The sequence below is a fragment of the Trichogramma pretiosum genome, unplaced genomic scaffold (assembly GCF_000599845.2).
Source record: "Trichogramma pretiosum strain Unisexual culture from Peru unplaced genomic scaffold, Tpre_2.0 scaffold14, whole genome shotgun sequence".
In the NCBI taxonomy this organism is placed as follows: Eukaryota; Metazoa; Arthropoda; class Insecta; order Hymenoptera; family Trichogrammatidae; genus Trichogramma; species Trichogramma pretiosum.
Genome location: NW_019641706.1, coordinates 343,052 through 370,103, shown reverse-complemented (window position 1 = coordinate 370,103; position 27,052 = coordinate 343,052). Strand labels below are relative to the sequence as shown.

Below are 27,052 nucleotides of genomic sequence, written 5' to 3'. Positions count from 1 at the left end.
TTTCGTCCGCACTCATACACAAGCACATATATATATATTTCAGGCTTTATTGTATTAACTGAAATTGCAACGCGTGTCGGTGGCCACTACCAACTCTGATAGTGGCTCTATGCGCGCAAGAAGGCAGAGCCCCGGCTGGCTGGCGAGTGCGAGAGTGAGATGGAAGCCTCGTAAAATGTGCCAGGGAGAGAATTGAGGAAAAGGACTTATAAACGTGTGCGTCGCGCCGTATAAGATGAGATAGAGCTAGAGTGAGCGAGAGAGTTTGACGAGATAGATGCACGGTATATTATACGTGTGTAGCACACAGCGACAGCAGCAGCAGACCCATTGCGAATTGTGCTGCTGCTGCTACTGGCTGCGGCGGCGGGCGCGAGAGGGAGAAAATTACATTTCATTTCGAAGCATGCACAGGGTTAAAACGAGATGGAGAGCAAAACGCGCGCCGGAGTATATATATGCAGGGTACGTCAGAAGAATGACTCGAATTGAATGCATATGCCTCATAGTTAAAGCTTCGTGCTTAAAAGCTGTACGTCGCTGCTTATATACTGCTCTGCTGCTGCTGCTGGGTCAGGCACAGAGAACGCGCGAGTGGGAAATCGTTGAGACATTTTCTCAATAATAATATTGTGTGCGCGCCTACGTTTTTGATATTTCTATTTTCATGTCCACGCGGCGCACAGAGTGCCAGAAAAAATCGATATGAGTGAGCTACTGCGTAGCGTCATCAATGGCATTTATTTAATTTTTAATTTGTACGGTACAAAATGAAAATAAAAAAATAACTACGTCGCTCGTCGTCGTCGCGCACAAAGAATCATGGTATACACACAACGAATCGCCGTGGAGACATTAGATCGCAGGTAATTTTTCGGGCATTTTTAATAACATCGGCGGGGATGAAAAAAAAGGCGAGCAATGCGGAAAATGTGGCCTATCGCACGCAACGGCATATACCCCCGATACCAGCTTGCGCCTTGCTTCGCGTTCCTCTTGCAAAGAGTAAGAAAAGTATATAATATAAAGAGAGTATATAAGGCGCGTATCTATATACGTATACAGCAGGCAGTAAGCACGTGGCGTAAATTCGTTCCTTGGCGTTAAAACCCATCTCTCTCTCTCTCTCTCTCTCTCTCTCTCTCGCTCACTCCCGGCTTGTGCTCAGGCTTGGCTTGGCTTGCGCGCGCCTATATATCGCGCAGCGAGTCGAGCTGCTGCAGCTCTGGCGTTGCGCGAATCCCGGGCAGCAGTAACACATAGCTCACTTCCCAGGGTATTGCCAAGAGTTTGAGTGGGAGAGGCGTGTGCAGCGCGCAGTGGTAGCGCGCGCGAAAGAGGCTCTCCTCTACCCAATGCTACGCTCTGGTCTCTCTCTGTGCATGTATGTGTGCGTTGGTATATAATATATATACGTATATATAGCAGAGAGATCTGTCGTGTGTATACGCGCGCGTGGAGCGCGCTTTGCTTTCGCGAGTTTTAGTAGCCCTCGGCGAACGGGAGCTCACTAGCAGGCAGGCAGGCAGGCAGGCAGGCAGCAGCAACAGCAAAAGCAGTAGCACGGCTAGCAGCAGCAGCAGGTGAGCTCGCCATCGCCACGTTCAACGCACTAAAATCGAAATTGTCAGAGCTTTCGCTTTAGTTTTACGGGCCAACTTTTATTTTTATCCTCGCTTCTCTCTCCTCGCTCTCTTTCTCTCTCTCTCTCTTTTCTGAGCTTATGGTGTAGCTTTGATAAAACTGGCAGGAAGAGAGAAGAGAGGCGAGGAGAGAGAAGAATGGTTGGGCTCTACTACTGCTGCCTTGGGTCGTAAAGAAAAAGACATGGCTTTTGGGAAAAGGCGAAGAGATGAGAATTTGAATTTACGTGCTCCGCCGAAGATAGTTGATGCGTTTTTACTACGTTAGATATACGTTATATTCTATACAGCACGCGGAAGACGAGAGAGAGAGAGAGAGAGAGAGAGAGAGAGAGAGAGAAAGAAAAGAGCAACGAAGGGAGTAGTGAGTACTACTACACGCACGCAGATATATCTCGAATGTTATATTGTACTATATACGCGCACACCATGCCCACATATCTAACAAAAGAATCGAATGACGATCATTGAAAGAGGCGTAATATAAGTCCAAAAAGTTTAGAATGATGGGAGAAGCTTTTAGGACTGTTTTCATGCGCATTTACTTTTGTTTTTTGCGCGCGCGCGCTCACCGTAGTAGCTACTACCGCTGTAGCTTGCGCGCGACAGTAGTAGTAAAGCTTTCATCGACTGGGAGGAGTGAGTATTTCGTAGACGTAGTAAAATAACTTTAAATGTACGTTTTTACAGTCTCGCAAGAGGGTTGAATTTTGTGTGTACGTGTGTGCTTCTGCTGCACAACATCGCATGCCAGCAGCAGCAACAACAACGCAGCTTCGTCGTCGTTGTGCTGCGCGAGAGCTAAATCAACGGCAAAAGAGCTTTGTTTCACAAAAGCTCGCGCGAGGAAATGCAACTTGTAATGATTTTACAGGAGCATAACGAAATAAATGCCATGGAGCAGAGCAGAGCACAACGTATCTCTCTGCCGTTGATAAATACCGAAACACCTGCGCACGTGATAAGAGGCTTACAATATACACTCTCGCAGGGCGCGAGAAAAGAGAAAGAGAGAGAGAGAGAGAGAGAGATATGTGTATACAGACCCATGTTGTGTATATCGGCTATTGATAAATCCAGAGAGCTGTACTGCATTGACGTTGACTGCAAGCTTATTACACCAAAGATTATCAAAGTGTAGCGAAAGGATTAAGGGTACTGTGTAATGGATTTTGCTATAGGGTGTGTTTTGCCTCAGTGACGTGTGTAGCGTGCGAACTCGATTGTTTCGCTCTCTTTTACCTTACACGTTCGATATTTTATTATGATTTAAAATTAGTAATGAACGGTTATTTTCTTTTGAAGTTGTCAATTAATTTATATTCTTTGGAAAAGGTTAAGCCCTTGTAATTTCTTAAGATAATAAATATCGAACAAAAGTTCAAAAATAAAATGGCACATCACGTAGAGCTATACTCGGAATCAAAGTGCAAATAAGGCTATAGACAATTTTAGCGTGCAAAATACCGCGGATAAAGAAGCATAAATCTCCTTGCCAAATGAACGCTGTCAAACATACGAAATTGAACAAAATGTTTTTCCCCGTAAAACACGCAGCAGCGTACGAAATGGACAAATATTTATCGATCATCTCGGAGAGCGCGCGCCAGAGTCATTGTCATTCTCTTTTCGCGCATTTCTTATATTTGCATTTTCAGTTATAGTGGGAAATTCGAGGGAGAGATATAACGTATACGCAAAAGTGAGAAAAGATCGTGTGAATTATGATGCATTGTTCGCGGAGGGCGCTTGCAATTCGCGAGCGCGAGGTGGATTCTTGATGTCTGGAAGATTTATTGCTCGCGCCGATACATAGAGAATATCGCATATATGGCTTTTTATGTTAATGGCAAAATATGCTCGATGTGCGTGAAAAATTTTTTTTTTCCACTCTTTTGCCACTTCCGCATCGCGGAGGTATTTGCAGGCAAAGATTGAAAGAGAACGTTAAATGATACAGATAGGGAATGTTTATTGCACGAGCAGTTTGTATATTATATACTGCCCGTAACAAGTGTTGTCAATTAAAAGCCTTATAAATCACACTTATAAGCGCCATTATGAGCATTTCTTCGACGTCGACGCGTTCATCGAAGCATGCGCGCCATAGGAAAAAAACGACGACGAAGAAGAAAAAGAGCAAATAATAAATGAGCTTGACGAAGACGAGCATATTTACGCAAGCGTCAAAAGAGCTTTCGATTTAACACATTGTACGAGCGTTTGAAGTCTTTTTTCGATTTTCTTTTCTCTTTTTCATTTCATAATCGTGCCGCGCGCAGCCACTCGTTGGCATATAAAATGAGATGACTTTCTGGGTGTGTGTGTGTTAGTGCGTGCGTGTGCGTGAGTGTGTGCTGCGCGAACAGAATTATTAACAAATCCGTCGGCTTATGAAAGTTACTTGTGGAAATAACGAATATACGTGGATTCTTGTGCGGATTTGTTGCATTATGTATCAAAATGGAAATTTTAAAACGACAAGAGAGAAAGAGAGAGGGAGAAAATACGCGTATTATGTGGCACAGAAATAAGAGGAAGCTGCACTCGAAATCGCCGGCTTAATTGTCCCGCCAAACGATATTCGAGTGTCGTTATACTTCGATGAAAAATAATACAAAAATATTTTGGGTTAAGCTACTTATTTCTTAAAGATGTGCGGACATGGCAATCGTTTTTATATGAAGAACGTGTATACCTGCAGCAATGTCAGCTCTTTCTGCCTCTCTAGCACGAGAGCTGACAAATTAGGGATTACGAGGCGATTTATTTTCAATTTTCATCGCATGATTCGGTTATTCGCTCAATGTAACGACATCGAAATTGATATTGGATATAAAGCTTGTTATCGATATATTAACGGCTGCGTATTACACTCCATTCAAAGTTAATTGCCAGTGCGTATCGTGGTGCTCGGCTCGCTCGGCTCGGTTATTACGCAAAATATTTCGCGGCGTACACGTACCTATATGGCAGCGTACGTGTGTGCTGCCGCGACTATATGCTGTATTCACGCACACAACGTGTAATTTATCACAACGCGGATACATTCTGGTTTGTTAAACAGGATTTTAGAGCTCTTCGGTCGAGGCAACAAGAAAAAAAAGGTAAAATAAAAGCGGATATGCTAAAAGTCATTTGTCAGTCACAGCTCGGCAGAAGATGCTCGCGCGCACACACGAGGCGAAAGCATGCAACACAAAATTTGATTTTTTTCTTCGTATGCGGTAATGCATACGCGCGCGACTGACGATTCTTCGCTGTTATATGTTTAAATATAACGTATTTTTCCCGTATGGAAGAGTTGATTTATCATTCTTGATGCGTGAAGTTGATATAATGTGTATTATGCCGATCGACGACTGCGGGTATATAAAAGCCTAAGAAAGTGAATTTTCTCGTCTGCGTTTCGAATTTAATTCAATGTAGCCGCGAATTTTACTTAATTTTTCGCCTAAAATGGAATATACCAGACACTTCAATTTCATTCAATTATCGAAATTTTTTGCTCTTTCCTTGTCGTCGGCGATTTCTAGTGTGAAAATGTATGATTTACCTTTTATATACTATTAGCGTCAATGAATATACAATATCACTACTTAAGTCGAGCTTTTAAAGTAATAAAGGCAGCTCTCTCGTCGTGACAAGGTGGATTCTTCTCAAACGATAACATCTACTCGAGAGGCAAACATGTCAAAGTTTGGATCAGTCGGAAAAAAGGGCGAGAAAATTTTGCTGTCTAACTTGGACTTTAAATAATTCAGGACGCCATTGCCAGTCAAGCATTTGATTAGCATGGGAATATCTCCCCCTTGTCTACATTGCGTGTGAAAAATACACATACTCCCGCACAGCGGTGGTACGTATGAAAGGGTTAGCTTGTTTTTTTTCTCCACCGCACACACGATCGACGTGACGTGCTTTTTCTTTTACTGTCTTTATGTATGATACACATATATACACAGACCGAGGAAAAAAAGACGGAGTTTCTCTTTTCCTCTCTCTCTTTTTTTGTATATTTATAGGCTACGGAGGACTGATGTTCAGTTAAATATTTTTCATGGTGTATATATGTATGTGTGTTGCTACGCTTCGTATCATGGCTAGCGAATACTGAATTTTTCGTCAACATCTTTTTATTTTTTATTTTCTGCAGAAAAAAAAATAGAGAAAATAGAGCGAACTGCGAGTGGAGCGGGGTTTTTACTATTTTTACGAAGGCAAGAATTTTTTGTTAAATTTAAAACATAAACGATGTTTTCCGAGGCGAGGTATGAAATATTTTTTTGAAGTATATCGTGTTTCACGTCCGAATCTCGCGCGCGCGTAGTAAAGTCAGCGCATTTGTGCGCGCGTTTTTATTACTTTTTTTCTATTTCGTCTTCCTACATTATATTTTTTTCGGCAACACGAGCGCGCGCTAGAAAAAACCAACCACGCACCCGTAATATTATATATTCCGTTTGTTTATTCAGTTAACATAATGTTTTGTTTCTGGCTAGAGGATTAAGGCAAAAGAGCAAGAGGAAAAGAAAAGGTCATATTAATCGTGGACCGTAACGATGGTTCGAGAACTTTCTATTATATATCAGGTAAAAAGTGCACCGGACAAGAATGATAGCTGAAAATAGTATACACCTTTTGGTTGTGTATAAACTGACAAGCAGGTCAATGTCACGTGAGTGGTTTCAGAGAGACATATTTGAGAAAAATGATATACTCAAGTTACCTTCTCTTTCACAAGAGAAGTTTTTACAAGATACAAAATAAACACGAGCTTGCCTTAAAGAGTGCTAATTCGAACATTTTTACGAATATTAAAAGCTACCGTGAAGAGAAAAAAAATATCAGCGATGGTGGTATTAGTAGTCCATGGCAATATTTAACAAGGGCTTAGTATTTAAAATCCGCTTACTTGCGCGCGCACTAACGATATATATATAATACGAATAAATATTTCTGTCTCTCCTTCTTTCGAGCCAAAGTGCATATCTCGCGAGAGAACCGCTTGTATATATACTCCACGATTCGATCTGGAGCAATTTAATAAGAACGGCGGCAGTCGCGGTGGTGGCGGCGGCGGCGGCGCGCCTATACACATATATTTAACCAAGGCGAATCGGTCGATCGACAAAACAGAGTGAAAGGTTCACGACCGAAAAAGTTACGTACGTATATAATACGAAGGTACAAACTCACACATACACATATATACAATCAACGAACGCGAGTGTGTGTGTGTGTGTGTGTGTGTGTGTGTGTGGCGTACGCGAGAACAAGCGTAAAGTGACCAAAGAACACAATTTATAGAAGCTTATAATGCTTGATACGATTGTGATTTATCAGCTGTATTCCGATTCGATGTTACGGAGTGCAGCGGCGTTATTAAGCAAACGAAGAAAGTACGATTATAAAACGAGCGATATTTAAAAGTTCCCTCGCGTGCATTATATTTAACTTTTATGTCGGCGATAAAAATTCATCAGTGGTCTATTCTTTCGGAATCAACTCGCTCTGTCAATTTCGTGTGTGTGCGCGCTTTACAATGAAATGCTTCTTGCGCGCGCGTGGATGATTTAAGCCAAGATTCGCGAGCGGTTAACGGCAAAAATATATTGTGTCAAGTGTATTACATGCTGCGGTTAACGAGAAAAGAACTCCGTGAAAAAGAGAAGAGACTTTCACTTTTACAAGGTTCCGTGCGGACGATGCAGCTGTGCAGGCTGCGGTGCGGCAGCGGCGCATCATTGCGCGCGTGTTTAGCGCGGCGGAACACCCTTGAAAACTATATACATCGCGGCGTGTATATAAATTCACTCGAGGAATGATTAAATGAAGCAAATTGTAGGCAAATCGCATCCCATTAGCCAGCGGGTAGGTATATACAGGGCTCCGCTGTACACGTTTCAAGGAGAGCTCCTAGGATAAACACACATAAAGTGTAATAAACATCTAGGCGAGCACAGTAGTCGAGGAAGCAACAGGTTACATTCGAGTGCTCCGATATTAAGCGCCGCCGAGCACAGCACAGCGCAGCACAGCACCGGTAGAGCTCAAGCTCGAGACTCCGACAGCAGCAGCAGCCACTGTAACATCCACCTCCTACTTATTTATAAATCAGCAAGACAACCCCCCCGATTCCTTGGACTTGTTTCAAGTTCTGCTGCTGCTGCTGTTGCCGTACGGTAGTAGAGCATTGTCTCGGCGCTCGCTCTCCTTTGCTGTGACGAGAGTATATAAAGTATATGCTATTTTATTTACCTCTTGAGAGAGAGAGAGAGAGAGAGAGAGAGAGAGAGAGAGACACGAGAGGACACTGATTTATTCGGTGGAATTTTTTCGTTAAAACTGCCTTAGAAGGGATTATATCACGTTTTCGTTAGAGAGAAATTATATAATTCGCGTCATTTTACGGCTACCGCGTGCGCGCGCGCCTTACTTGAATAAACTTTGAGAATGATTTATTGCAAGGATTTTCACTTATAATACCGTTGTACGGGTGGATTTGGATATCATGTGTATACGCAAAATAAATGAGAAACTTTCGGTTGGAACGGGAGACATCGATATTAAGTGTATAATGATACTTACGAAATAAATTTGTAGGCGATTAAAGGGGGGAAAAAAAATAAAAATACGGATGTACATCTGTCAAAAGAAAATCTGGACTTGTTATTTACCTGTAAAAGAAAAAAAAAGAAATTAAATTGATTACTCGAAATACGTGTCATGAAAAAATAGCAGTAAATACTCTGAAAAACATCTCTATAATACTATAGCGCGGAAAAGCAGAAAACTCCACAGATATATTCTCTACTTACTAGCAAGAACAGGTACATACGAGAGTGTCATTGCTCGTATGCAGTATCGGGAGAAATCGGACATTATAAAAAGTGTCAGCAAAAAACGTCTTCCCAGTATAGAGAAAAAGAAGGTAAGTGTCGGGGCGCGTCGATGTGTGTATGTGTGGTTGTCTGCTGCTTTGCTTCGTTGTTGCCTGCCTGCTGCCGAGTATCTAAAATGTACTGTACTACTCGTCGAATATACATGAACGTGTGTATATATATATGTAGTACTCGAACTCAGACGTCAGCACGTTCCGTACACCGAGGCACAAGAAACAAGCAAATATACACACGCGTTTTTACCCGCGTGGAAGGCTCGATAAACCAGGATGAAATTATATAAATTTTTAAGCTATTATTTTTGTTAAAATCTGCGTGTTTAAGAAAAAAATAATCATCCCTTTTGATTCTCAATTAGTATTTTCGAGTGCATTACTCGCAAAATCACTTTTCGCGAGTATAAACCGGCAGGAAAAATTAAGAACCTCCTTACATGCGCGAAATATAACGCTGACTTGCGCGCTCGACGTATAACTACATCCGTATTATATATACAGTTCTGTGCATGGGGTAAATCACGCTCTGCACAGCTAGCAAGACTTTGAAAGGCTCTCGGCGGCGTCGGCGTCGGCTGCTGCTTGAAGATATTTGCACGCTTCAAGACCCTTACTCGGTATAATGTAGCTTCGGTTAGCTTGATTACAGCGAAGTTATATGATGCTTGTAAAAGAAAGTACTGCGGAGTGCGGTGCATGGAAACTGCACCGTCCACATAGAATAGATTTGTAATATTCAAATTTGTTGAAATATACACGCACAAACACACAATTAGAAAGAGGATCACACGGAATTATCAAGAGAAAAAATTCTATAGATCTTTCGAATGCGTAATAATTATTTGTAATAAATCAAGTAAACTGAAGAACAATGGATCGTCGCCGCTTCTCGTCGCATTTCTCGCCGCGCGGTGTACGCGCGTAATACGTGCGAGAAGGCATTAGTTTATTTTGCACGATTGCAAAATCATCATCATATGCACACACATCTGTATGTATATACGCGGACGAATACATAATGCCTCGCTTTTCTGTGAAAACTTATAGCGCGCGCCACATATGATGCAAACAATCTTTCCGTACACACACTGCCGTACACACTTTGTAAATATGTGTTTTTTGTTTTCGATTGTGCGTACTGCGTATGTGTGTGCGCTATAGTAGCTTCTATTCTTCGAATTATTGCAGGAGCTGCATGAGCACGTGCCGTGGATAATAAATCCATGGAACAAATATACTTTTAATAACGTCGTTTTTTAGGTATATATAGGGAAACTGCATCGTGAACGAATAAAAAAAGGTTTGTGAACGGAATTTTGTTTCGTCACTGGAGAGTACAAGCAGAAAAAACTGAAGGAAATCAGACAATCAGGAATTCGTAAATGATAAGCAACATTGGTCACATGAAAGATTCAGCTGGTGACATCTTCGGGCAAAGGTCTCTTGAAAAATACATGCTGCTACTACACAGATCTTTAGAAGGAGCGCAAGAAGAGAAAAAAGAAACCCAGACGTGGATTTTTTTTCTCTTATCGTTCTAGCGAGGCAGGTAAAACGTACAGCTCGTCATCGAGGTCGAACGAGTTATTTTTGCTGCTCTTACTACTCTCTCTATACTTGAGTTTTATGACTGATGCACCGCATGCTTATATGAATTATCGGCTGCGAAAAGACGTGCGCGCGGCCGTGTATAATAATAAAGGTCACGTATCTGCCTTCTGTGCGCGTATAAAAACGTTATTATAACGAAGGATGCACGAGAATTTGAATTTTGTGGGAATCGTTTATTCCAGGCGCGCGGATAGAGAGAGAGATCATCAACGATCGCGAAGGGAAATAAGGTCGACAGCAGCAGCAGCAGCAGCAGCAGCAGCAGCAGCAGCAGTGGCAGCGGCAGAACATTGAAATCAAGCTCCACGACGCTGCTGCGTTTACGCGCTGACAGGTACAATTGATAAAGAAAAAAAAACAAGAAGAAGCCTTGAAAACTATGAACCGGTTATTTGCGTCCATAAGTGGATGCGTTTCCCCGGCCCCTTGTTGTTCTCCTTGAGTAGGGTTTTTTACGTGTTTTGTTTACCGAGTTGTTGTTTCGTTTCGTTTCGAGCTGGTATCATCTTCGCTGAAGGATATGGCACGTAGCTGGTTGACATGTAAAATATACGTATTGCCGTACGCGAGTATATGTCACGCTAATTTACACAGCGCGACACACGCGCGTATTCTCCGCGCCGCGCGCACATGAAGCTCGAAATACGATTGTTATATATTCGGACACGAGTTTGTTGCGTATTTATTGAAGTCATGAAAAATCATTTATAACTCAATCAGCTATGAAGAATTAAAACTTAACGAACCGAAACAATGCATTTTTATTATTGAAAATTGAGCACATTGCACACACATACGCATACATACTTGAATAATCAATTTATACATAGAGAATCTTTCAATACTTTTGGATTGGCTCTGCTCTCAGAGAGCCTCGTGCCTCTCTCACTCTGTACTATGCTTGCCCGCGCGCGCGAGTGCATCATATTTTGACAGTTAGCTCACATGGAGGCTGCTGCTGCTGGCGGTGGAGCGTGCGGACGTATGTGCACCGCTCAAATTGCGCGGATGTATCATCATTCATTGCACGCCGCTCTGCACTGTGTATATGATTTCGACTCGCGCAGGCATAAAAGTACATTTGAAAGAGGTGGGAAGGGGCAGAAAAACAAAATATCAACAATAACAGATCGATTAAAAAAATGTATATAGTGAAGTTGGACAGCAGCGGCAGCGGCAGTAGCGCTGCTGAATGACGGTATATCCTGTATAACAAGCAACAGTAGCAGTGAGATCGGCGTACATACGTATGTTTCGGCCGTTGCTCGCGCGGGCGAGTGATATAGTCGTCATCGGGGGGTTAATTATGCTCACTTGCCGAGGCTAAAGAGAGAGAAAGAGAGAGAGAGAGAGAGAGAGCGAGCTGTGCGCGATCGGGGGCATAGGCAACTGCTGCAAGCACGTATGTTTGCCAAGAGTTAATAAAGCGATTGATCGATCGGGTCAGCGATATGATATGCACGCCCGCGCGCGCCCCCGTGCCCATGTGGATGTGCATTATAAGTGTGTGAGTGTGTGTTGTGTATATCAGAGAGAGAGAGAGAGACCCCGGTTATAATGCACGTTTCCTCTACCTCATCATTATTAGCCTCGCGCGCAGTCCGAAAGCGGCCAGGCCGGGCACGTACGCGCACACGCTTACACACATACGCACATGATACACGCCACTGCTAGCCGTGTGCTGCTGCGTTTTGCTCATTTGAAGTTGGTGCGGTGGTGTGCGAGTGAACTGGAGAGCTTTCAACGGTACTCGAGTATAAGCGCGTTTTTTGCAAGCTAAAGAGAGAGAGAGAGGCGAATAGGGGCGGAGGGCAGAGGCAACAGACACACGGGTCGCGCGCTCATGGCGCTCGTTGTTTCGAGAGTGCATATGTGCAACTGAATGTTTTATATATGCTTCATTTCGTCAGGCCGTTTGCGAATCGGCGCGCAATACATATTGTTTTTCGATGAGCTTGCAATTTTGCGCGAGGCACGCGCGTATAATACGCAACGCGCACACACGTGTGCTTTAACTTAGTGCAAAAAATCAACAAATATAACGTCGTTAAATTTCGCCTTACAATTTGGGAGAAAGAAATAAGAAAGAGAGAGAGAAAGAGAGAGAGAAAGAGAGGGAGAAAGAGAGGAAAGAAGAAATCGAGCAGTGGTGGAAAAGTAGCAGCTCCGGTACTTTTTTGCAAAGCCATAAAGTAAAAAAGGTAGTAGCCACATAAAACCTCGTCGAAGAAAAAGAAACTCGAAAGTACACATAGTTCCTTCGCACGCGCCGAACAGCTATTCATTACGTGCTCGAATTGCTCTTTCTCATTCTCTCTGCTGCTGCTGCTGCTGCTGCTGCTGCGCGTGTGCTCGTGAGGCGGCGGCGGCGGCTACGTGCATGTATGCGCGTATATAGTAGTATAGAGCCGAACTATAATAAAAAATAAAACCTCTTTCTGAAGCTCTTTCCGTCCGCGCGCGCAAAGCTTTACATCTTAAAAGAGAGGGAGCTTGTTTTGCAGTGTCGTAAAACGTTATATGCCCTGGAGGGCCACGCGCGTACCACTAGCAGCTAGCGGCAGCAGCAGCAACAGTAGCACTGGTATAGAGAAGAAGAACAGACAGAAGAAGACTGGCGTGCCTGCTACAGCTGCTGCATCGCCGTTTTCTTCTTTTACCTCTTAACTGCGATCCTTAATTTACTAATTAAATTATTTAAAAAAATACTGGTTGAAGGTAGAAGCAGTTGCATGTCAAACGCAGACACGAAACCAGTATGAGAGAGCTAAACTTTTCGGGCCCACGTGTATGCGCCAGCGACTACAGGGTGTAGCGCGTTTGATGCACAAGATATAAGCGATATAAGCGCGGCTAAGTTATATAGGAAATCGTACGTTGAATGGGTAACCCATAGCAGCGTTCAGGTTTTAAGAAGTATTTCAGTTATCGCAGAAAAGTTTGTAAAATCTTTTCTACGGAATCTTTTGAATAGATTCTTTTTAGGAGAGAGAAAGAGAAAGAGAGAGAGAGAGAGAGAGAGAGAGAGAGAGAGAGAGAGAGAAGATTGAACTGCTGGACCATTCGTAAAAGTTCAAGATTTCACGACCTAAACGAGCATGTGATGGAAGAATAGAAACATAAGGATAGAAATTCTACTACTGTATAACAACTATCCTTGTGCCTAAACAACAAGAATAATGCCTAAAAAACATTGAATATTGTTATAAGCATTTTATTGAAACATTATGTATTAGTTAAAGAAATGGAGTTTTTTCAAGTGAACGAACATTTTCCTTGGAGAAATGTCATAGACAGCCTAAAACTCAACATTTCAGTCCTGTATCTTGAAAAATCAACTAAATATTTCTCTAAATGGATTTACAATACCTTAAAAACACTATTTTTTGAAAGAAATAGTCAATGGAAGTTTTAAAAAAATGTAACTGTTGATGCGAAAAATTTTAGAAGATTTATTTGAAAATTTTTTAAATAGTTATAAACATACAATGAAAATCAAATAATTTGAACTTATATATGAGTCAAAATAATAATTTAAATTATTATATTATCATTCACTGAATAGTTATTTTATAATAATTCATCAAAGTGCCATTACATTGAGGTTAAAGGTTTGTGAGATTCTCCCATATAATACATTTGAGTATTGCACTCGGAACGTAGGGCAAGAAAAATTATTAAAAGTGGCAAAACCTTTTTCAAGCCAATTTTCTCTAATTCATGACTCTGCACCATTCAACTCGATCTGCAACTTGCGAAGTTACATAGGCAAAGCTGCGATCCGATGCAACTATATACGTCGTCAAAAGCTTAATTATCGAAGCGCCGAAACAAGTGCAGCCTTCCTTGACTTTTAACCGGAGCGTAGCAGGCAGTGGCAGCAGCAGCAGCAGCGCGGAGGGATGCTGGTGGTAGTGACAAAGCGCTGCGCCAAATATATATCAAAAGCAGCAGCACGCCACCGTGCGAGTGGTTTTCAAAAGGAATGCACAGCACTGCACACGAAGAGAGAGAGAGAGAACGTCGCTCGCTCGCGCGCTCACAGATGCCTGCTGCTGCTATAAGTTGTAAGATGCGAATTTGTCACCGCCGCCGTCGTCGTCGTTGAGGTCTTTAACAAGAAGTCGAAGCTCGTTGTTTGATACACTCTATTCATGTTTAAGGTAAAATCTCTTATATGTATGAACGCGCGGGCGTGTATACAGGTGTGTATGAGCGTGGCGCGCGCGAGCGCAATTCGAATACCAAAGCTCCCTGTGAACATTGCCTAGCTGATGCCGCTGCCGCCGCCGTTGCCGCCGCTGCCTTCTGTGCGAGCATGCCTCGTCAAGTCTTAATTAGTTTATTAAACTTGATAAACAAGTTGATTAAATTAGCTGTCAATAATAGAGTAGTGAGTTAGATTAAATTTCAGGCCTTCAAGTGTGTATGTATAGTATATATACGAGTGTTACCTCTCTCTCTCTCTCTCTCTAGAGTACGTATCACGTTTGGAGCCGCGCGCGCGAGCAATGACTAGAATCTTGATTTTTAGATCGAGAGTAACAGGTAAGTCGGCTTTCCGTGTGCACAGGCGCGCGAGCGCGAGGATGAGAAAAAGAGTGTGTAACGACGCGTGATTAGCGCGCTTCAAAGCGATGTTCGTTATTATCATTATTATTATTATATTTTTTTATAAGATACGCACAAATTTAATAAGAGGAAAAGGAGACTCGAAAAGTTGCTATATAATAGTACCTCTGGTGGGTCTCTATCGTACATACGAGGTGCTGAAGGAGAGTTTAAGGCATCGCTAAAGTCAGCGAATAACTGCAGTAGCAGCAGCAACACCAGCAGCAGCAGCATCGTGGAGGAAATAAAAGTCAGCAGGGTGCATCTTTTGCTAGCGTCGGCGAAATTGTTATGACTCACTGGTGTCTATCTCTATTTGAGACGCCCATAAAACACCGAGGCTCTTCCCGTACACCAAGATAGTTTGAGCGTAGTAAAGGCAGAAGTTTTCTGAATCGTTGTTACTACTCGATTCTCTCATTTTTTTCATTTTATGAATTTGATACAAATACTTGCGCTGTTTTAATAATAACAATCTGCTCTCGAAGTATCATAATTAAAAAAAATTAGATGAAAAAAATTTTAGGCCGAGAGAAAAATGTTACATTATATACTGCACGTATACTCGTGTGTTCGAGCACAAGGTAAATCTTTTTAACGCGAGTCAAAGAGACAGAGATTTTATATTAAACACATTATCTTATCTCTCAAAGTAACTTTCATCTTTACAACTACAACCTTTGCTTGCTCGCGCACACATACACAACACACAGAAAAGCGAGTGAGAGAAAGAGAAGACATGGACGCCAAGTCTCGAAGCTAACTACAGCTATTGGCCTCACTCTTGAAAGTACAAAGATGCATACATAAAGGAAAGAGATGTGAAGAATGAAAAATTAATATTAATATAGCGCAAGAACGCGCATGTGTGGTGCGTATGTACTCGACGCTTTTAGACAAAATTGAGTTAGTCATTATAATTATTATAAATCTAAATTCTAGCTTGGAAGAAAAAATTAATTATATTATTCGCGTAGAAAAAAAATACATGTATGGGGTTCTCTGCGACTTACAAATGGTAATGCCACACGAGTGATGTTCTCAGAGTAAATAGACGTCAATGTGAGACTGAATAGAGCTTAAATGTATAAATAAGTGTATACGTTCGATTCGTATTAATTATTCAGAGCTTTGAAGTAGGCTATAAGCGTGTATATATTTATACATTTTCGGTCTACCTTTGATAGTGTGGCAAGAGGGAAAGAGAGATAGATAGAAAGAGAAAGAGCGTGTGCGGGAAGATATAGAATACGCGCCTGCGAGTTAATGGTTACTGCTGTTGCCGTTGCGTGCCATTCGCAACGGTAATTATTAAACGTTAGTGCAAAGAGGATTAATTATTATATCGAGAGGAGTGAGATGATTATTATTTTTTCTTTTTCGGCAATGGAGGAAGGAGGAACAGATAGAGGGGCAAATGATGAACTAAATCTGATTTACTTTATGGGTATAGCATTGAATCTGTAATTGCATTCGTTAGATTATTGCCAGAGAAATGGTGAAAACGATTATATAATATGTGCGCATATCAACGCGGATTTGTTTGATTAAATTCATATCAATTATTTAAAATCAGGATCACAATTATACGAAAGCTTTAAAAATTTTTAATAAAATTGGTCGAGTCAAAGAATCGAAATAATAACCCTGCTAAGTAAATAATCGATAATCTTAAATCAGAAAATTATGATCAAGTGATTGTTTTTTAAATACTGAATCGATAACTTTCACAAGGAATCCTACACTTTAACGTAGATTTCAAAAACATGATTTTACTTATAAAAATATGATATTACTTATAAAATATTTTACTTGATTGGTGGACAAAATCTCCAAACCAAAACCTCCAATCCAAAAGATCCAGACCGTAAGATCCAACGGCAAAAATAAGTCCAAAATCTAAAATATCCAAAAAGTCCAAAAATCCAAAAATTGTAGGCCCAAAAAATAAAATATCCCCAAGAAAAATAAAACAAAGATATGTATAAAAAAGTAATCTTTTATTAAAGGTGTAGGTAGTGGCCAAGGTCCTTGATATATTTAAGCTGCGAATCGTCCTCCACGCATTCATCATAACGCATCACGATGTTCATTATTCGNAAATGGTTATTTGAAGAACATTTAGTTAAATTTTCAGCTGAAAATAGTGAAAAATAAGCTAACTACAGCAAATTTTCTCACAAAACTGAAAAAAAAAGATCAATTGCGGTGGACACTGTAACTGAAAATCTACTCGACCGATTCTTTCCAAATTTTTCTCACTATTTATGTACATAAATTATGAGGTAATGACGTCGAGATATTTCGTTTAAAATGATTTTTGAGTTTTTGGCATCATTTTGAAGTAAAAAAAATGACTTTTTTTGACAAAATGAAGGCAAAAATTGATCGTACTTGTTCGTAAAAAGCATTAAAAAATGCAAAAATTTAAAATATCTCGACGTCATTACCTCATATATCATCTACTTAAATAGTGTATAAAATATGAAGTTGATCGGTCGAGTAGATTTTGAGTGATGGTGTCCACCGGATTTTTTTTACGTTGCATGTGAAAATTTGCGGTAGCCACCTTATTTTTCAGTATTTTGGGCTGAAAATTTAACTGAATATTCTTCAAATAACTTATATAAAAAATGTTCATTTCGCCACTTGCTGATTTACAGATAAATGTACTTGCCATCTAGCGGTAAAGGCTGATAACGAATTTAAGAAGGTTAGAATCTGGTCTAAATTGGTTGAAAAAATGAAATTGTCATTTTTAGGTTATTTAAATTGTGCTTGAAATTTCTGATCTTTTATTTGGCAATTATTTTGATACAATAAGTCTTTTTATGTATTTTAATGAATTCGGATAAAAATTTATGTTTCTTCACAAATTTTGGACCAGTTTTCAACCCCTGGAAATTCGATAATAGCGTTTTTGAGCCATCACCACTAGATGTCGAGTAACTTCATCTGTAAATCGGCAAGTGGCAAAGTGAAAATATTTATTATAAGTCAAATTACGGGATTAAATCATAAAATAACATTTCTAGTTGCCGAAGTATTTTCAATCTTAATTCTGTTTATCGCACACAATTATTCAAGTATACGACTTTACACGTTAACGGTGTTTGACACAGTCTGGACGAATGAATTTTGTATCTGCTAATCTCTTGATGTTTTTATATAGCAGAAAGGAAGTTGGTCAGCTTTACCAGAGAGTGAGGATAAACCGCTAAAGGTATTTTCACGGGACAAGCTCAGAGAGAGGAAGAGGGACACAGAAGATGCAGAGATGGGGAAATTGTTACTGCACTGGATGTGTCCGGATGTATATATAGATAACAACACGAAAATTGAGAGAGCAGCATTAGTTGCGTCTTTGAGGCGATTATGATTAGGTATTAGTTTGAACTTATGGCCAAATGGGTTCTTATGTATATATAACGACAAATCTCTAAGCTCAAAATGTGCTTCAGGAACGATTAATTCCATTAAGACGAAAACAAGAGGGTTCGTCCGCAGTGCGGGAAAAAAATATGCTCATTTAAAAAAAAGTAAGCTCATTTCTTTACTCCTTTACCAAATATCATCGCCCCCCTCTCATGATCCACGCAAATGTCAGATTCTCTCAAAACTCATGAATGACAAAAACCAATAAAAAGAGCTACATATCTCTCTTTACTATGCGCGTCATTGTCATCGTCGTCAGTGACTATTTCAATCCTCATCTCACTTCACATCCGACAGCAGGAGCAGTAGCAGCAGCAACAGCCGAGAAATGAAAACTCTCTCTGACGCGCGCCATAGTACAACGCGCATCGCAAAAAAGAGGGAGAAAAAATAACTTCATCCCCAAAGGTACCCTTTACGGGGTTTTAGCGTATGTATACGGTTTTGTGCATGTGTATAGTATTTAAAACGTCCCCAACGTTTACCCTTCAATCAGTATCAATTCAAGCTAAAACGTTCGATAAATCACTCTTAATTTCAACGTGAAGGCAAAAAGGAGCTGCAAAAAAAAATAAACGAGAGAGAAAGAGAGAGAGAGAGAGATTGGCATTTCGAACGCCGAAAAATTTACTTATTATTTTTTTGTCCTTTGCTTACGAGCGACGTCCCGCCGCGGTGGCACACCGGAGCCGCAAATGAGAATTGCGCTACGAGAGTGTTGCGGAAAGCAAATGTGAATATATTTGCATGTCGTTGCAGAGAAAAAAACGAGAGAGAGGACGAGAGCCACCGAACATAAGAGCTTCTGCTTGAGAGGAATTGAAAGTGGATGAAGATGTGCCTTGTCAGTAATAAAAAAAAGTCCAGAGAAATGAAGAGAGATTCAGGGAGTTAGGAACGATGCGTCGGTGAAGAAAGAGAGCGAAAGTTTCATCCTTTTTATGAAGAAAATGACGGCGAATGCTGAAAATGAGTTTTGAATTAAGTACTCCGCATGTCTATTTGCATAGTTCGCGCTCGAGTGGGGAAAATAAACAAAAATTGTAATTCCAATAATTCAATATTTTTCCTCGTTTCTCATCTAACCTACCCCGCCCGCCTCCTGCTGCTTTGATAACAAGCGAAAAACAAATAATGAAGGATAAATCAAAAATGAACCCGCGTAAACCAGTGTTTCGAGTAAACCCACTTTACGCCTTCGACTGACTTATTTATTTGTATACATATAAACCTGCTGTATATATGTCTGCAGTAGATGACAATTCCCGAGATAACAAAATTGACGAAGTGACGCGGAATAGTAAAGAAGCAACAGAGGCGCAGCATACCCCCAAGATAATAGAGAGGAATAGTAGCACGTGACTGACGCCGAGCGGAGGGAAATACTACTGCACACAAGTGGAATGTTGTTTTCTTCTCTCTCACTCGGCGAGCGCACACGTGTATGTGACTGGAAATTTGTATGCATTGCGGCGATGACGCAGAGCACAACTCGAGCCACCATCAAGATCGACCATGATTACTATTTTCAGCAATAGAGCGGCCCATCTATTTCACACCTACACCATGATCGAATATCCTCTGTGAATATTTAGAGGAGTTCTGCAAGCTGAGCCAAGATTTTTTCGTTTCCTGGATATTTTCCCGGTAGTTGCAAGGGAGAAAAAACTTGGAAACTTGGCAGAAGAACACCGGGTTTATCGATGTATTGAATTTTTAATTTCTTCGCCGAGAGTTAATAAACTTGGCTCACCTAAGCTGATAGGAAAATTGTCGAACGCTTGTTACAAAGAAACTTATACGAGTCAATTTTTTTCTCCCTAACTGTAAATTAAATGTAAATAATCACTGACAGCTTAGCGTGGTACTCGTTATTAAATCACCGATGAAAATATCGTTTTCTTTTTGATGCTACCGCTAATACAATTATGAATGGAAACAAATCGAAACTTTAGCTCGCGTGTGTGCTCATTTATTGCTGTGAACATCTCAACACGATTTCTACGAAGAGAAATTGTGAAAGGCTTACGAGCAGAATTTGAATGCAACGAAGAATCAGCTGAGCCGAATAATAAGACATAATGCTCGTCGAGCGAGATTCGCATGCGTGACATAACGCTACTGCTTTACATTGGATTCATTTTTCTTTCTCGGTTAATATGAATAGTAATATTAGTGCGCGAGCAGCAACAGCAGCAAATGTTATACGCGCACGGTTTGCGATTTTCCGCATTGTTATTTCCTGCACGCACGCATGACTTTCATCGCGCTCGAGGCGCTCAAAAACGTATTAGTGCAATTATGAAAGAACTAATTTTCCGATGATTGACTGTAAAACTGGGTTAGATAGATAGATAGATAAAAAAACCATGTAGTTGTTTTCTTCCTTGCTTCGATAACAGTGATTAGATTCTACTCTTTAATTTCAATTCAGGGTGTGCATTTAAACTTGTTTACCATCACACCTCTGGTAGAAATGCTCAATATTTTATGACTAATTTTTCTGCCAAAAAAAGTTTCTTATAAATAAAAATGACTGTTGGAACAAGACTAATTATACTAAAGGAACGTTAAAAAGGGAACGTTTTTTAAACGTTGAATGCTCCACGCCTTTTGCTATTTGTACTTTTTTGACAATAAGCTTAATGCAAATTAATATTGAAACATATTTTTGACAGTATAATGTTTAACATTTTACATTTCAAATTAATATGACTTTCGAATATAACAATTTTTTTATACTTTACCACTTGCAGATTTACCTTTAATGGTACTAGCATCTAGTAGTAGAGGCTTAAAGTGATATTGTCGAATTTAAAGTGATTAAAAACTGGTCTAAATTATTCGAAACAAATTGTTTTTTATTCAGGTTACTTGAAGTGTTTTTAATTTTTTCAACATAATGGTAATAGAAAAATTGCCACACGCAAGCCAACTAATGATGTTGTATTTTAAAATATTTCAAATGGTCAATTTTCAGTCATCAGGCTATTATTAGTATTGATAATCCATAGACGCACCAGTAGTGACTATTAAAAAAGTTCCGTTTTTAAATTATACTTTCAAGTTTAATAAGGTTCGCCGAAGTATTTTTATTAATGTATTTTAAAACATTTTAAATGGTCACTTTTGGCTCAAAAGATCATTATTAACAATGAACACTTCTTCAAGGGAAAAGAAAAAGCTTAACAATGCAAGCTGCGTACATTACATCTTGCCAATAGAAACCACATCGAATCGTCCTAATCATTTTCTCGATGAACCAATCTATCCTATAACCGATTTGTCAATACACCGAAAATAACAACAACAATAAGAACAACAGCACCAACAGCAGTAACACCTTTCCACGTCGGTGAATTGTCATTACGCGTTCTGCGGCTTGCATAATCTAATGCAACATTGACGCTGTACACGCGCGCTTACATTGTACCTACTGTACGCGCTTCTTGTCGGGCGTACATCTGAATTTCGATTTTTTATCCCTAAAATAACACGCACATTTGGGAACTTACGTTAAGGTAGTTCCCTCAGAACCTGACCTACAAATTCGGGTATATGTCTAGAAAAAATCTGAAAAGTCATACGCTTTCCTTGACAATTTCTAAGACTTTTTTGTTTTTTTTTTTTTTTTTTTTTTTAATTTTTCGTAGAGTTCATACTTATTGAGATAAAAAATCGCAAAGATTCATTCGTTGAAATTGTTTTAATTTGAATCGATTAAAGCTCGTGAGCACTTTTTTGTTTAAAATTACCCTAAAAATCGTAAAAAGTGGGTTACAGGTTAAAAAGTTTAAATTTTTATTTTTGCAATTTTTTCACATTAACTTTTCTCAAAAGCTGTATGGTCGAGTTTTTTCAGTTTTTGAGCTATGTTTCAGTACATACTGAACAATCATCTCCCAGTTTTTGGAAAGATTTTATCGATGCGTTTTTTTATAATCACACGAAATAGCGTCTTTTCGTCACGCTAGCATAGGGATCCCATGTTAAAGTAGCGAACTTTGATTAATTATATTGCACTGTCAATAATATGTAGTTAAAATTTCAAGACCCTTTATCGAGTCATTTTTTTGAGGGAACTACCTTAAATGTTGTGGGTACGTATACGTTATAGGTGTATAGGTGCACTAAACTATTGCAACAGATTCCATGAAACGCACGTATAATTTAGGGAGCCCTCCATTCATATATAGGAACTTAATTGGCGCGTAGCGGTATTTCCCACGTTCGTTATATATTATTTTGTATTATTGTGTGTATATGTGTGTTGTTAGTGGAACCGCGCCTGCAGCAGCAGCAGCCACCGCCGACGCCGCCGCACCGTTGCCGCTGTTGCGCGCCGGGCGAGTTGTTATTGAGCGAGATAATTGACGCAAACGCTTATTTCGAGTTTGTACGTATGTTATACGATTTTGGCTCGATTGTTGTATACTTGTCGGAGAGCGAATTTAGCTGCTACATGTGCATTTTTATTCAGACAATTTCGTATCCGTTCACAATGTGTAGCAGTGTAAGCGAACACGTGTGTGACATTTCAATGCGTCCAACGCTCGAGCAGAAACGTTGTATTACGAATTGCTGCTATATAGCAAGAGCACATTATGTATGCAGAAAGGTCGAGGGAAAACGATCATTTTCGGAGAGAGAGAGCCTCGATTTCCAAGACGCGTAATATGCCCTGAATACATCTTAAAAACTACATGATTGGATTTCTTTTATTAGAAGAGCGTGAAATTATAGCGCGCGTGAACTTTTTCCTCGTATTTGAGTCGGCTCTCTGTACATATAGGCGGCTCATTATCACGGATTTTCGCTAGAATAATCCGATGCGTCAACACTGATTAAACTGCGACTGCGTTGCATATTTCTTTTTTGGATTTCAGAAACGAAAATTAGACGAAAAATTAGCAGTTCATGAGCCGCCGCCAACGCGCGCGTTAATTTGAAAGAAGATAGATAGTGTATAATGGAATAAAGTTATTTATCTGCCATTCTCGTGTATGAGGGTAGGCGAAAACTGCTCAGTTGGGGAAAAGCTTTCAATTCTTTTACGTGCGCGCGAGCGATGTAAAAAAAGATAATTAGCGGTTCATTACCCTCGCACCTCAAAGGCTAATTATCTCTCTCTCTCTCTCTCTCTCTCTCTTTTTTCGCGCACCCAAAATTTTATACGTACACATTTTTGCACTAAAGCGATGCGCTGCCGACATCGTTGGTGGTGCAGGCAGGCATCGACGACCACGACGAGCGTTCGGCGGCCACCTTTTCAAATACAATAATTTACCCTACATCCATACGTGTGAGAGTTCACGAGCAAGTACGAAAAATATATAAGTTACACAGATACGAAGTGAGAAAAGAATTTTGTATGATAAGCAAGTAAAAAAGAAACGGAACGCGCACGTCGCATTGTCATGCATGTGTTATAAGGACGATAATATATGAGCATATGCCTTACACGGTTTGATACAAAAAATATGTTTGCGTAATACATGCACTCAGGGATAAAGAAAGAGAGGATTATGACTAGTGCTTGCGCAGGCGTGGAAAAAAATGTCTCGTTTTTATAGTTGCTTTCTTTCAAGTGGTCAAGAAGATGGACAATATTTATAGGTGTAATTTTTCCTCCATTAGGGAGTACATTTGTTGATAATTTAACGAAAAAATCGACTCATTTTTATTTCGTTTTTCAATCTAAACTATTTCTTGAAATAGTATATTACTGCCCTAGGCTGCGAAAAACAGAGAAGTCCCAGAGTACGTGCAATTAGTGGCCCAGGCGAAGCCGAGGCCGATAAATACGTGTTCTGGGGCTTACTTTTTTCGCGGCATAGGCCTGTATACTATTTTTCATACACAATGGTCCGAAAATCGCTTTTCCCGCTTTGCGCAGCGGCAGGTGAGTAGTCACTTTCGGGCCGCTGGTATGAAAAATATATAACTTTTATGAGCACTCGAAAAAACTAGATCGATCATGTGAATCCTTTGAAAGGTGTCGGCTGTTTTGCCACCACGTCTCCGACGAGAGAGATGGATCGTAACGCGGAAGTTGCTGTGGCAAATCACGGAAACTAATACAGTAACGCGCAACAAGTTAAGCTCGGCGGATTACCGATGTGTCAGACAGAAGCGCGTCTTTCTTGTCAACACGGGCATACATGCGAGAACTCGACCGGTCTTGGATGCGCGCTCGGCAGTGACTATTAGCCATTGAGATTAAAACACATCGTCGGTTATATAAAGAGACATAAAGTTGCGTAATGAAAGGTGAAAAATGAAGATGTATCTTTGAAGTATTACTGAAAATTATTTAATGATATTATTATGTTAAGATTGATAAATCTTAGCGTAACAGTTCTTGAAATAATCAATAAAAACTCATTTCTCCAAAAAATGTGGATCGCTCAAATTTGATGCAATTAAAGATTCTTGACAACTTAAATAGATAACGGATACTGAAGTAAAACCAAAATGCAAAAAATTGTTGCTGTACAATTGATTTTTATCAAAAAATCGTCTAGAATCAGTAATTGCTATCAAGAAAATTGTTACTTGTTTACCATAAACAACATTTGGATATTTTTCTTTGCTAAAAGCTACAACCATTAAGTAGATAGCGAAAAAGAGAAACTTCAGTTACTACAATTTTAATCGGAAATCCACGACAGTAGAAGCTTTAAAGGCGCGAGCTTGCATCAAACTCAAAGGCCAAAAGCTCAAAACCACTAAGTAGCTTATCCTTGCCTCGTCGTCGTCGTCTTCATGGTCGTCGTCGTCCATCCTCTCCTTTTACTTCTCTTGGTCTTGCGGGGGGCGATGCATATGCATAAACGACGGCTAAGAGACGATGACGACGACAAGGACTTGAATGTACCGCTACACAACAAGCTTCTAGCATTAATTCCCGATTATACACCGATCGAAGCTCCTCTTTGACTATGATGGTATAAAGATGGGACGACGCACCACCGCTGCGTCTTCTACCTCCTTCTCCTTTATGGAAAGATTATTCTATACATAAACGAGCGAAAGTAAGGATGAATGTGTACGCGCTCGAGAGCAATGTTCAGTTTGTAGTAACTAAGGAAATAACAGTGTTTGCAATGACTTTTTCTAATAAGTGCAAGGTAGAAGTGTTATACCTTTTACAAATGAAATACGATTCGGTAACCAGTTAATAATAACCCGCCTTGCTTTGACTTACACAATTATTTTTACTTTGCCATTTGCAGGTTTACAGATAAAGGTGCTCGCCATCTAATGGTCGCTGCTTAAACTAGTACTATTATCGTATTCAAAGTGATTGAAAACTGGTTACAATTTTTTTTTAAACGCACATAATATTTGTTAAGTATTTTTTTGTTCAAGATTAACCGTTAAACGTATTTTAAAACATTTTAAAATGTAATTTTTTGGACATTAGGGCATTATTAATGTTAAGCATTTTTACCAAATGTGAGATGCATATAACTTTGATTCGGCAAAATTTGAATTCCATTTCTGATATTTGAATCAAATTTTTGTCTTTTCGTTGTTTATATATTTCCACGACTTTGTTTCTCAGTAACTTCTTTGACAACAATAAATGTGCAATGATAAATTGAATGATATGGGCAGAAAAAAGCGCAATTAACGCGAATCACAGTCTGCTGATTAATATACTACTCATCGACAACAATCGATCAGCTATACCAATGCTGTACTTGGTAAAACAAATAAAAGAGTGAAGGAAAAAAGACCCCTCGAACAGGTATAAAAAAGGAGCAAAAGAAATAAAGAAAGAGTCATTGACGCTGCTTATACATGCGTAAGGAGACGAAGGAGCAATAGCGCAACGTCACAAAAAGTCTCTTAAACGAATATCTCGGGAGACGTCTTCGTATAATAGTGGTGACAACGATGTGCGCTCGTTGTATTACTGATGCCATTAAAAAGACTTTCAAAGATGAACGATTTCATCTCGCAGAAGAGAGATAAACAGCCAACGAAAAGCCTTTCTTCCTTTAGTTTTTTACCTTTTTTTTGTGTATATATGTATATGCCAAAGGAAGGATCTTTTGCGTAAAAAGAGACACGAAATAAAAGAAAAAAAAAGGTAGGAAAGAAAGGTGTATCTATAAAAGCGGTATAAAAGAAATTGGCTCAGTTTGTTGCATATTTATAAACTACAACTGCTTGCTCAGTGTTTTCGCGCTTGCACGCTAGCTAGCTTTTAGATATTAATACAGCGATGGCTTTGCTTTATTACCTTTGCCTGAAATTGACCCTCTTCTTTCCTTTTCGCTCTCTCTCTCTCTCTCTCGCTACTTCTGTTTGAAAAAATATATTTTCTGACACGCGTGGCTGAAGCGTAAGAGGAAAAGAGAAAAAAAAGAGAAAAGTAAAATTAAGCGACGTCATATTTACCTACTCTCCTGTACTGTCTATTAGCAGTTGCGAACGAATAGCGCGTTTTTCCATGTTATATACACTTTTAATAATACTATTCTTTAGAGACTCAAATTTTCGCTTAATACGGTAACATTGGTTTGTAATATCTCAGCATTTTATTGTTGAACTCGCTGCTCTATAAAAGAGTCGAGAAAAAAATGTCGTTATTGCACATTTCTTTTCATACTTTTTTTTGATAAAAATTTGGGATTTAGTTAATGATTCCGTATTTATACGGTAAATTATTTCTTACTTTTAAGATCATCAATATGTATGCTGAAAACTAGCAGTGGAAATTTCAAATTCAACAATCTTCATTTCTTTTGTCAATATATCACGAAGAAAAAATGTATACATGTACATGGATACACATTGAAAACCTTCATTCCTGGAAAATTTCAAAGAGAGAAGAAGATTC

The 27,052-nt window shown here is 39.7% G+C and overlaps 1 protein-coding gene across 1 annotated transcript in view; it reads right to left on the bottom strand.

The window, feature by feature from the left end:
• Positions 1 to 27,052, bottom strand: part of LOC106657108 (RING finger protein 17-like) — a 155,086-nt gene that overhangs the window by 39,830 nt on the left and 88,204 nt on the right. The window lies entirely within an intron of this gene.